The sequence below is a fragment of the Paramisgurnus dabryanus genome, chromosome 8 (genome assembly GCF_030506205.2).
Source record: "Paramisgurnus dabryanus chromosome 8, PD_genome_1.1, whole genome shotgun sequence".
NCBI classification, from domain to species: domain Eukaryota; kingdom Metazoa; phylum Chordata; class Actinopteri; order Cypriniformes; family Cobitidae; genus Paramisgurnus; species Paramisgurnus dabryanus.
Window position 1 is genome coordinate 21,222,188 of NC_133344.1, and position 13,572 is coordinate 21,235,759.

The window sequence follows — 13,572 nt, forward strand, 5'->3', positions numbered from 1 at the left end:
CTTTTGTTGAAATAAAGAAGCAGTAATTATTTACCTCATTACTTTTTTATTCATTTAAATTTTTTGTTAATTTATTTGTTTGTGTATACCTGTATGATGTTTGTATGTTTCTCACTTAAATAATATATTCTCACTAATTATATATTATAAATATCGGCCTTATATCGACCAAATCACTTTCTTGATATCGGCGTCGGCCATAAAAAACCCATATCTGTCGACCACTAGTTGTGTCAAAACCTCACCCTTTTCTCTCATTTCAACAAGGACAAACCTGCACCTACAATAAAAAAACCAAGGGCAAAACTGTTGTTGTATGTGCACCAGCTACTTGTTGTAGCAAAAACAAGCCACACATGACCTTGAAGTAAAATGTGAAAAAAGAAAAAGATAAGAAAAATTTCAGCTTTAGAAAGCAAGGTTGTTGTGCTGCATATGACAAACTAACTCCTTGCAAAACAAAAGTGTGGATACATTTGTTGTCTGTGTTCATTAATGTAAATGAGCTGTCAGTTTTGGTTAATTGAGAAGAAACAGTTGTTATTGCACGCCCATGCTGAGGAGAGAATCCATTTTGGAGAACCGCTGAATAATTCAGCACCTCCTATTGTAGATTTACTGCAGGGCGTATAGCAGATCTAGATAGGAACAGTAATCTGAAGAGCTGGTGGGATCATTTCAGGGCTAATTTGATCTGGCCCGCATGCTTAAACACAGGTGAAAGGCTACATTACAGTAGAGTCTTGGCAGAAAGAATCCAAGAATACCATTATAAGAGTATCTCCAAAAAAAATGTACACAATATAAGTCATCATGTATCTGGTAAAACCACCCGTGAATTAGACGCTCCAAGTTTATATAGTCAATAATGCAGGAGGTCACCATAACTATGATCAGTCATTGCTGTTATGAAACAGTGATGAAGTAAAGTTGACAGCTGTTCCTTGTTTCAACAGAACCCTCCCTCAATAAAAGGGAAAACATGCTATTACACAAGAACATGAAGTCACACTGCAGTTTTTAATAAGAAGTGGTGAAACACAACCATGTGCAGTACTTTCACTAAAATTCTGCCATGTCACCACCAGTTCTCTTCATTATCAGGTTAAAGAAATAAGAAAAAAAACTTAAAAAGAAAGAAAGGATTCATTTTAAAAAGCGATCAATGAAACAGGATAAATGTCTTACAGCAAAAGGCACAAAAAGCCACATTTTTCCCATAATCCTTGTTCTAGAAAAGCTTGCTAGGTCATGAAAAAGCCAAAGTGCAGAGCCACTATAGAAATCAAACTTTCCTGCAAACCACTAATTCACTTGGTCCATATTTTTAGGGCTAAGATACATTCTCCTTTTCTGCTGCCTCACTTCCTATAGCCAGAAACAGTGTCAAAAAGCCTCCATTAAGGGAAACAGTTCAGCAATTTAAATCTAAAGCAATTTAAAACAAAAGGGGAAGTGGGTACATTGAAATATGGCTTTTAATGACACTATTGGGCCCTATTTAAGCGATCTAAGCGCATTGTCTAAAGCGCACAGTACAATGTCTAAATAAGCGTGTCCGAACCACTGATCTATATAAATGACTGGATTGCGCAAAGAAAGATGTTTTATCATTAAAATCTGATAACGTCCATTGATTTAATAGAACGTTAAGGTATACCAACATGGCGGCACGTTGGCTTCACAATCGTGACGTCATGCGCAATCCAGTCATTTATATAGATCAGTGGTCCGAACCCACTTTTGCTAATTTAACGACGGGAAAAATGGTTTGTGCGCTGAGCGCATGGTCGAAAAGGGTTGGTCCTTTTGAGTAATGGGAGTATTTTGGGCGTAACGTGCAATAAACCAATGAGAGTCTCAGCTCTCATCCCCTTTAACTCTTTCCCCGCCATTGACGAGATATCTCGTCAATTAAGAGAAAACGCTTCCCCGCCAATGACGAGATTTTCCGTCTTTCCGCAATACCGCTATTATCCACCAGGTGGCGCCCTTCCGCAACTTTTTAAAACCGGAAGTATTGCCCTATGGCAAGCGGCTGCATGTCCGTGTCTGTTTTAAAGATCGCTCTGAATGGGATCTCTATGAAAAGTCCGTCACAAATATGGAATTATTTTTGCTTTTTGCTCAAAATATGGTGTTTTTGCAAAAACCTACCCATATTCAAAAGCTGATTGCAAAAGAACCACTAAAGGTAGGATGAAACGGTTTTTTTTGTTTGAAAGCAGAGGGTCTGTTCTTTCATTTGGTATATTGTATGTTTATTTATTTAAAGAAGAACATTTTCTGGAAGGCATTAAACTTTGGTGAAAATCATGAAAAACGCTGGCGCTGGCTGGCAACTTTTTTTTAAAACGCTGGCGGTGAAAGTCAAGTTAAAAGCCAGTTGCGTTGACGCTGTGCGGAATCCCTATTTAGATGACAGACTTTGTAAACTGAAAAACTAAGCGGAGGAAGAAGATCCCCAGTTTAAGATTAATGTTAAATAATTGTGTTGTTTTTCACTTGTATTGACATTTTTATTTTTTTATTAAAACCTTTAAAATCCGTTTTCTTTTAGTCATGAAAGTAAAAAGCAGGCTTTAAACTGCTTTAAATGTATGGCTATGTAAGTATGTAAGAACAGGTTTGTACTGTAAAAATACTTTATTTGTAACAAACAGGAGATAAAGAATTTACAAACGGCTCTCCGCAAGGTTCAGCACTTGGACAGCGTCAGTTTTTTTAAGCATTACTTAAAAATGTTTCTCATCTCACCATATCCACAGGTACAGAGTCATCATATACAATAAATCCGTGAGGTAGCATTAGGGATGTTCCGATCGATCGGCCGCCGATCGGTATCGGCCGATAACGTCATTAAATGACTCGATCGGTCCTCGCTAAATTTGCCGATCTCATAAACCGATCTTTCTGTTTACCTTTGTCAACATAGGGCTCCTGAATGCGGCTGCAGTTAGAGACCATTTTTACGCAATGCGAGCATTTTTATAACCCATCGCTCGTGTGTGACATGAAGATTTGCATTTCTCTCTTTGCGTTTGCAGAGATAAGTGTATTTTCTATGAGAACGCGATCTGATCAACAGCGCGACGCGTCTTCACATTCCCATCAAACAGCGTATACAACACACATCTATCGCGGATAATTGCATCCTCATGCCAAAAGTTTATTATTTGCATGCGTTTTAAAGTTTGAGCGTTTAAACTTTCATTTTCCTCACAGCTGCTCTCGTCCGTGTACATCCGGCGCATGCACACACAGAAGCCTCAGTCATCAGTGCACGTGAACAGAGTGATCTCTCTCACGTCTTAAAGCTACAGTATCCTAATTCATCTCTCAATAAAATCACTTTCTGCTCTTCACTAAAGAACTGTTATACTTCATACGAATGCGTGTATGTTTAATTCATACAGTTTAGACTTTGAAGTGTTTTATTTTTATCACTTTTAACAGACATAAGACTTTTTAAAAGGCATATTCAATTTCTCTTTGCAGAAGAAATATTTGTTGTGCTAATTTTTTGATTCTCTATTAAAACAATAATAAACCTAATTACTGCAAGTAATATAACAAAGGCAACATCTGTGTTATTACTTTATCTAGAAAAAATGTTACCAGTAACAGTCATCAAAAAGCTTGCACATCAGCTTGAAAAATCGGTATCGGCATTGGTATCGGCCGATCACGAAGACAACAAATCGGTGATCGGTATCGGCCTGCAAAAACCCTGATCGGAGCATCCCTAGGTAGCATTAAAAAAAAACATTTAAAAATAGATGCATTTGTTTAAAGCAAAGCATTTATTTAATAACAGTACCAGGCTGCAGGTGAAGCAGCTCTTTTTGTCTTCTAACGTCTCATAAATAGTCCTCATTTATGTCCAAGAGACTCAATAATAATCTTTTACATTCAATCCTTTAATCTTTCATATTTAAAAGCGTTTTTGTGCTGCTGCGCATTCATGTATGTGTTAAGCAAACCCGCATTGTCCTCCCGTTTAGGCGCATATTACTAATGCGCTCTTTAAATAACAAAAAATATATTGCGCCATTGACTTTAGACCAGGTTTTTGTTGGTCAATGGCGTAGTCTATTTTAGTTGCCTCAAAATAGCAATGCGCCAACAATGCGCCTGAACACACCTCGTTTTCAGACCAGAACACCCATGGGCGCAAAAGGGGGCGCAAATGCATTTGCTATTTAAACAGACACTTGCGTCGCACATTGCGCTGCATTGCGCCGGGTGTAAGATAGAGCCCTATGACTTTAAAGAGATAGCTGTCAAAATTTGTTGTCATCTTACTCACTCTCAGGACTTCCAAGATGTAGTTGTTTTTATTTTATAATTTTTTTTGTAAAACTGTGGTCCTTGGCGATTAATAAAAATGTCCATGGCTGCCATCACTTTGTTTTAACTGAAGCTATGGGTAACAGTTATAAATGTTGAGTTTTTTGCACAGGGCAATCGTTTTGCTTCATCAAAACATATTAATATATCGTCAGAAGCCACAGGGATTTATTTTCCTACATATCTTTTACAAGTTAAGCACACACTGAACACATGCAAGACAAGTCAAATCCTTTATGCCCTGCAGGCAAACTAAACAAGCTTGTGAGCCATTAATAAAGACAACACTGTTTCAGGGTCATTTCATTTGACTGAGATATTCAAAAAACAACCAACAATCATGGGCTCCTTAAATTGATGATCTACAAATTTCTGCTATTGCTCTCTGACAGGTGAGGAGAAAATTGTAGAACATGACAATCAAGTCTCGCTTGAGGGCTTTTTAAAGGATGACAAGACCCCAAAGCTGATCAATTTACAGGATTATAGACTAAAGTGTTGTACTTTTCCATGGCAGGACATAAACTGCTTTTAAAGGCTTGCCCTTTACATGTGATCTGGCTGTGAAAAGCCAGCTAAAGTCATTAGACATAGATTTACTTTTTTCTACATTAAATCATCCTACATAATGCAAAGAACATCTGTAAAAAATATAATCTTGATATTTTTAACACTGACTTTAAGGTCATGTCAAAGACTGAAATCATAGTGAAATTCATAGCTGAAATCAACTTTGATGCTTGTTATCTCAGAATTAGATTTTGAGACTTTAGACTGGTTTTCACAGGCAGGGTCACATATGAGATGAATTTAAGACGACAGCACTTTATTTATAAAACTGTGAATCTTTTAAGTGCTTATTTTGGTCCAAGTCAATTTGTAAAAATGTGTTAAAAATAAAAACACTGTTAATGCATTCCTGGCAGGCAAATACACAGCATCACAAATCTACTCTACCAGGGTGATGAGGTAAAATGATGACACACACTCTCATGACCTGACTCATGTTAGCAGGTTGTTTGTGTTCATCTCCCTCTTAACTGAAATTGTTCAAGTGCTGCCTCAGCACCCCCACTAGACATACCTCCCTCTCTCTAACGCCGAAAGATATTCCAGTTACCGTCTGTTGTTTACTGAAAACTGCCAAATTCCTAGCATGAAGTCTCCCTTACAATGAGGGAGGGAATGTGACCTTACAGATTTAGACGGTTTGTCTTAAAACACTTCATTCTGGAATTTAAAAAGACCACAAGGAGTTTAGACTCAATCGTTTTCACAACAAATAAAAAAGACGTAATCTGTGGAGAGGAAGAACAACAGAGATGGTGGTGAGAATGAACAATTATTTGGGGTGTTGGGAGATTTCTTAATATATTGTTTGAAAAACTCAGCATCTTAAAGCCCCCCTAATCTAGGAAATGCACTTTTAAATGTGTTTCTATCATAAAATGAGTCACCAGTGTGTGGGCAGAAACATCCTGTTATTATACAAATCCATCCATTCTTCATTGTGTAATCTCCTTTAAACAGAAACAGTCACACAAAACAGGCTGTTGGGGATCCCCATCAATGTGATGTCACATTGATACCACCCCAACCATAACCACTCGCAAACTCCACCTTACGAGTTCAATCCTTCTGCCACAGACACATGTTTTGATGTAGTTCAAAGCACATGTGTAAGCGCTGTACCCCCTACTTTGCATACGGGGAGGGGAACAGAAGCTTTCTTTGCATTTAAAGAGACTGGCGTTATTTATTGAAGCCACAAATCGCAAAATGAAAGATCTGTGATGTATTTTGAGCTGAAACTTTAGAGACACATTCTAGGGGTACCGGAGATCATTTTTATATTGGTGAAAACATCTTGGTTAGGGGCCCTGTAAGTAAAATTTAAATGGGCAGTTGTGTGTTTATGTTTCATGCAACAGGAAGAGGGGAAAGTTCACTCAAAAAGTTCACCATCATGTTGCACACCTTCATTTTAAAATAAGAAAAGAAATTAAGATATCAGAAACTGCACTGAAAAAAATGATTTATTGAATTTAATCAATTTTTTTAAGGTAAGTGGTTGCAATCAATTTATTTAAGCTACATTTATACAAAAAAGATTAGTAACGTAAAGTAAAATATAAAACTTTTGTTTAAATGTAGCTTAAATAAATTGATTGCAACCACTTACATTAAAAAAATTGATTAAATTCAATGAATCATTTTTTTTCAGTGTGACAGATTCAGTTCTTTTTTACTTTCATTGTATGAATGAAGAAAATGACAACTTATTTTTTAGATAAATGAATCATGTAAAACTCTTTTAATAAAATGCCAAAATGTCAAACCTTTTAATGTTGGCTGTTTGATTTAAAGTGCTTAAAACATAACAGTTATTTTCTTGTCCATACCAACAAAAACAGGGTTACCACACTGACCCAACAAAACCAATAAATAATGGCCTACCAAATTCCAGTGGGTGTTGAGTTATCCAGTATCCAAAGCACTGGCTGCATTGGTTTGGCATTCAGTTGGTTTAAAAAGCAGCATCATGACCCCCCCCCCCAAAAAAAAAAACATGGATTCTAATGCACTTTACACAGCTGCACCTCACACAACGCACTGTGCGCACTGACCTCAGGCTTGTACAATAAAACTGTACGCAAGAATATATTGTATTCTAAAGGAAAACCACAGTTCAAGCTCCAACTAGGTGCATTCTTGGAGACAGAAACATACATGGATGTTCAGTTTCACAGACTGATCCATTTAGCCCAGGGAATGTGTAGTGTGCCAACTTCAGCGCAGCAGCTTGGAATGCTAATGCATAGCAAAATGCTGATGTGGAAAACTCATAATTCAGAGGGTGCATAATGCTGAAACTACTGTAACTGTTGTGCATTTATAACTTGTTTCCTAACCATTTCAAGGCTGAGGTCAAATATTGGAGACACCGGTGACATAAATCCGAGTCATGACTTCATTTAAGTCAAAACAAAAAGACTTCAAATATAAGCCAATAGGGAAGTGTCAGGATTACATTCTACACTAACACACAGCAGTTAATGTGACCACTGTACAGTATGCATAGTAAACAACATATGGGGGTGGTTTCCTGGATAATGCTTAGGTCTAATCCAAGACTAAAATGCTGGTTTGGGCTGTGCTAACTATAAAGAAAACAGCTTACACTGTCATTGTTTTGTCTCAAGATGCACACCAGTAATGTTTTTAAAGATATGTTTGTAAAAATGTTTATGTTGTAACATAACTAAGGCCTAGTCTGGTAAACCGCCCCATAGTTCTCTACAGACAAAAAACAGTTAAAGTAAAAGACCAGTTAGTAAACGTTAAAAAGTGAACTTATTAGACATATAAACTTTTAGCCTGAAATGAATTATTTATTAATCAGCTCTGCACAATTGGTCTGCAGGGAAAAACTAATTGGCTGTTTTCCTATAAATTAAATAAATATGCCACATCCATTCATTTCTTATGTTAGAGGTTGATGGAAATCTACTTCAACTACTTCTTGCAGTCTCTGCCATCTAAATTAATTCAAACTTAAGGTTTTATAAACAAATGCTTGGTGCCACATTTCTCTCATTAATAATTGAAAACAAATATGTCTCTCATTTCCTGTCCCTAAATGACTGGCTGTTAAGTAATGATGGCTAAAATAATCACAAAATCTCTTAAAAAACCAGTGAGGGAATAAACTGGGTCAGGTGTCTAGTACATTTCCCTGTTTATTTTTCCACCCAACGGAATTTTTTCATCTTCTGCAGGACAGGACACCTTCGGTAAGGAAAAACTCAGCAGAATGCTGACCGATGAGAACTTGAAGGACGGCCTTGTACTGACTGATTGATCTAAGACACTGGATAAATATAGGTTCTTTTGCTGTACAGTGTTAGCTATCGTAGATCTGAAAACTGCAGTTAGATGCTTTGTCATAGTTTCATTTTACTTGATGTTTTCTAGAAGAAACACTGTCGAGTCACAGTAAAGGAGACTGGGTAGCAAGTCCAACCAATTAAAAATTAGCTGAAGGGCCACAACACCCCTGAGGTGACAGCAAAAACTACTCCGATGGAGTTCCATTTGTGAATTTTGTAAATATACTTATATAATTTATTTCATTTTGTTTGTCTCATCCTTTAAACACAAACAGAACTCACATGCAATAAAATCATGCACAAAATGTAAAATAAATCTGTACATGTTACAACCCACCCCAAGCACCACTACTTTACAGTTTGAAATCAAGTAGTATATTGCTAAACACGTTTAATATTTAGCAAATAAACAGTCAATCAAACTTTGAGACGTACACAATATGATGTAAGACTGACATAAAAAATATATACACCAAGTCAACATGTAGACAACATCTAGCTAATAGTGTATTTACGACAGCTAGTTTAATATAGCAACATTCAATACCCCAACCAAGTACCAATTAAAATAAGCAGCTCTTTGACAACGCCTTGCTTAAAAACCAACTATATAAGTTTTACATTACTAAATGCCCATCAGTGTAATTATAAGGGGTGAAATACATTGTAACAGATTCCTACCCAAATAGAGAAAGTCTATGATTTAGGATGTCACAGACCTGCTCTGTGTCTGTGTTCGCAGAATATTTTACTTTCTGGCACTACTTAAAAGCAGCAGGAGGTACTATTAAAAAAAATGCATTGAAAAACAAAAGCCGAAAAAGCAAAACAAAAATGTCATTCGCTCAAGGCTATTTGCTTTCAAAATCAGCTGCAGCTGCTCTTCTGAAGATAAATGTTTTACAGTGACAAATTCAATTTCAGCTCTCATGAAGTTCTGCACTCATTTTGCATACAACAATTCCCCAAAATAGCTCAGATCAGCATGGACAAATATGGTCTGTTTACAACGGTTTACCAAAAAGCTCTATCTCTCTTTGACATCTTTCTTGCAAACTTTATCTTAGCCATACACATCAGACATAACAGCTTTAATTATGGGCTGTAAGATTAAGGATGACAGTACTGATGTGGAACAACAACGTTTTTGAAAGATCAACTGCGGCTAATTCAATGCCCATCATTTATTTAACAGAGTAATGGAGTTAAAGTTGTCACATCACTCAGAGATACATAATTATTCTTCCTTAACCATCTAATCGACTGTCTGTAAATTATCCACTATGGTTTGAATTTACTCCTACGCTAGACTTTTCCTGGTTGTATCAGGAGCGTCATCTTTGCCCAACAATTTAAGCCAAACATGATATGAAGTCTGATTTTATGTATTGTATGTTTTTCGCATTCAAAGAAAATATGGACGGTTTAATTTAAGCGAAGACATTTTCAAATGCAAATTTTATCTCAACTAATTTTCAAATCACTGGTCAGCCTTGTGTAAAACATTTTTGAAAATATCTTTTCAGAGACTGAGACAAAAATGAAGAACTTAACACCTCCTACACATGTGGGGCAGATCGAAACAAACCAGGATAAACATACTGTGCTCAGATGGCTTTACGCTTTCCAAACGGAGGGATGCTGGGCTTGGCACGTTCTCCATCCAGCTGAACCTGCTGCCCTCTTGAATGCTAATGTAGAAGGCACAAGAACGGTCTTAAACTGAAACAACCTCTAGAGATTAAATCCAGTAAACTGGTGAGAAGAAAGGAATTCTGTATCAAATCCTAATGATACAGTAGCTGATACATTTTCCTTGAAAACCAGCACCTGACAAAAGCATGCAGGGCATGCAGACATAGAGGGAACATTGTTCATGTGGAAAGATAGACTTTAAAGCCTTAACTCTTTCCATACCTGAATCCCTAAGGCAGTAGGGACAGGTTCCATCTTTCCGAATAGGTTACAGGGAATAAATGACAAATGCACGCAGTGGGAATAACTAAACATGTGCCGCAAAAATCACACGGCTGAGGCCGAGCAGTGTTTGATATCATAGTATGATGCAATGGTTATAGCTTTGATTCAGATCTAACCCAGATTTTACACACCTGCATTGCAATAACAAGATTCACAGAATTATGCACAGACCCAAAGCAAATAACAGTACAATAAAGCAAGCTACTAATTTTATCTTTTTAATGTCCAATGGAGCCAATAACTATTCAATTCAATTCAATTTTATTTATATAGCGCTTTTCACAATTGTTAATTGTTGCACTACTGGCACAAAACTACTGGCACAAAACACATAGAGGCTGGCACTAACCATGTTAATTTTCATTTCAACCCATATTTATGTAGCCTGGGTCATATTTAATTAAACCTTGCATAGTGTTCAGGGTTTTTAAGGCGCGTACAATCAGTCTAACAACTAACCAATTGCTAACAAGACATTATGCTAATGAAATAATCTAGCATAAATTACCCTGACTTTATCAAACAATTTATCTGTGCTTTGCTTCCCAATAGGCTAAAATTAGCAAGCTAATGTACACATCAGAATAAAGGCTGATCCAGCACCTGCTTTCAAACAAGCCTAACATTGCCTTTCTGTCTTGTGCAAACCAAAAACAAATCTGATAAAATGGTCACAGCCATAAGGTACTCATAACTGATTTAATTGCTGCTAATTTGCAAAGACGCTTCAAAATTGATATCCGAAAACCCACTGAAAGTGGCTTTTGCTTCAAAAGTACAAAGCTACAATAAAGATGACATAACCCCTTCTGAAGCATACCGCATCAATGCTGTTTCTTAATAGCGTAAATGTTATTTTGTGCATTCATGATATAACACTGGTCTTTCGGTCAATGAATCTCATCCATTATACCCTGACATGTGCAAGGGTGGTGTGGACAAATCAGAGACAGCACATGGCTCAGCTCCCATCGGACTGACAGTAATAAGAGGTCATCTCACAGCATCAGCCAGCTCGCTTACGATAAGGACACATAATTCAACGTTACACCCCCTTTCAAGCTAGATAAACGAAGACCCTGTTTCCTTAGAGATGGGCAAAAGTGATTATTTTTGTAGTCACATAAGAGATGTTTTCTCTTTAATGCTTTAGAGAGAAAACTTAAAGCTAAAATAAGAGTATGAATTCAACTATTTTTTATTGATGTGTATTACACTGTTCTTACAGTGATCATGCAACCGAACTGGGTTTGATGATTGCAAAAGCAACTCAACTGGTAAAGCACTGAGTAAGCAGCACAAAGATTTGATTTTCAGGGGACACACACATGTACAGCTTAAATTTACAATTTACAAACAATGCCAAATGTAAGGCTGGCGGCACCCTTGAACATTTTGAGCCCGATATGCAGCTCCAAAATATGGTGTGGCATGGCCAGATTCAATGCTTGTCGCAACCAACTTTTTGTACAAAAAATCCTCAGTCATTACGATTTTTTTTTTACTGCTCCTAATTGTGTCGGAGCCTTCCCGATATCAATCGTTTGATATTCACAACTCTTAATCTGGCGACCTTCGACGGGACTACTGCAATAGTCAATGAGATCAAGCAAGCTTTAACAGGATGTTGCGTGCTTTAATAGCTGAAACATGACAACCACAAACATGTCACAAAAGTGGAGTGTTGGGAAAAAAGATTGACACGCACAATATGACAACAGTGTGATTGCCTATATGTGTGCAAGAACCATCACATTCACAATATATATGATATGTTTGATCACACATGTTTGAGTTTATGTGAGATCTGGTGTCACTGTGAAATGGTTACTACAATCAGCAGGTGTAGTCTCGTGGTGTGGTTGATTTTTTAATGTTTGCGACTGGGCTGGAAACTATACTTATGTCTGTGGTCTCCCATGCAAAATCTGTTAAGATACACAAGTCATCTAGCATTAAAAAAGGTTAATTTAGTTTCTATTTCTAATAGCCTTTTACACACACCAGAAAACTGTTTTTTATTCCTTAAACACAAATATCTACACTAGGGCTGGGTATCGATTCAGATGTTCCAGATCGATTCGATTTCGATTCACAAGCTATCAAATCGATTCGATTCCGATTCACGATTAAATTTTCGATTCTGGTTCTCAGGTAGGTTTTTATACTCGATTCTCGATTCAACTCAAGGAATATAGATTTAATGCAAATACTATATTAATAAAAAAAGAACAGTGAACAGCAGTTTACAAGTGGGTAATTAATAAAAAGAAATTAAAAGCCACAACACGTCTTGCTTGCAAAATCTAAAATGCTTCCATTCCTCCGTTCAATGTTTGCGGAAATAAATATGAAAAAATCGATTCTGCTCTTTGAGAATCGATTTTTAATCGACCACGTTTTAAAAACCGATTAATCGAAAAATCGATTTTTTTGCCCAGCCCTAATCTACACAGTGGTTACAACCGTTTTTAACACCAACTTAAGAAACATCCTAATAGTAGCAATGCTGACATCGCCGGCACGCACGTCAAAATTCTGTTTCCGTCCGAGCCGTAGTTTTACAATGCGTGTCATCATGCAATATCCACTCCTCGCCGCATGGTTGTAGTATGTTTTTACTAAATACAACAATATACGTCAAGTCCGACCACCTTATGCGTTTGATATTTTAAACTTTCAACCTGGAGGTGTGCTTCCACTAAACTCTGGGCTCTAATAAAAGGTAGGTGTACCAAAATATATCTCTTTAATCTTGGTACTGACGACATTTCATCGAAACCTATGGAGGAGAAGGTATTTAAATCGCAGAAATTTGGTAGTCACGTTCTGTCAAAAAATCAGAACTGCAGGCATCGTTCTAAAAACCATGGTTACCATGGGTCTGATGCCCATTTCAACTAAAGTCTGATGCTAGGGCTGGGTATCGATTCAGATGTTCCAGATCGATTCGATCCCGAATCTGCTCTTTGAGAATCGATTTTGAATCGACCACATTTTAAAAAAAGATTAATCGAAAAATAATTTTTTTTTGCTCACTCAAACTAAAACAGTAAATCTTCATGATTTAATTTTAAAGAACAAACAAAATTTTGCATTCTGTTCCAATTTCATGCAAAAGGCTGATGAAATGACAAAGTTACAAGCAAAAACATGTGAATAAGCAGCATTTTCAGTCACACACATTCAATTGGCATCCATATATAACTTTTTTCTCTGATTTGTAATATTACAAATATCATAACTTTCTCAATCCTCAACGGATTTTTCCAATCCAGGTATCTTTGTAAATGAGAATGGCTGCTCTGTCTAGTTTCATGTGATTCATTTTGAGCTTTTGGGTTTTCGAAAA

General features: G+C 36.8%; 1 protein-coding gene across 6 annotated transcripts in view; it reads right to left on the reverse strand.

Moving 5' to 3' along the window:
• gdpd5b (glycerophosphodiester phosphodiesterase domain containing 5b) overlaps positions 1 to 13,572 on the reverse strand; it is a 61,641-nt gene that overhangs the window by 47,138 nt on the left and 931 nt on the right. The window lies entirely within an intron of this gene.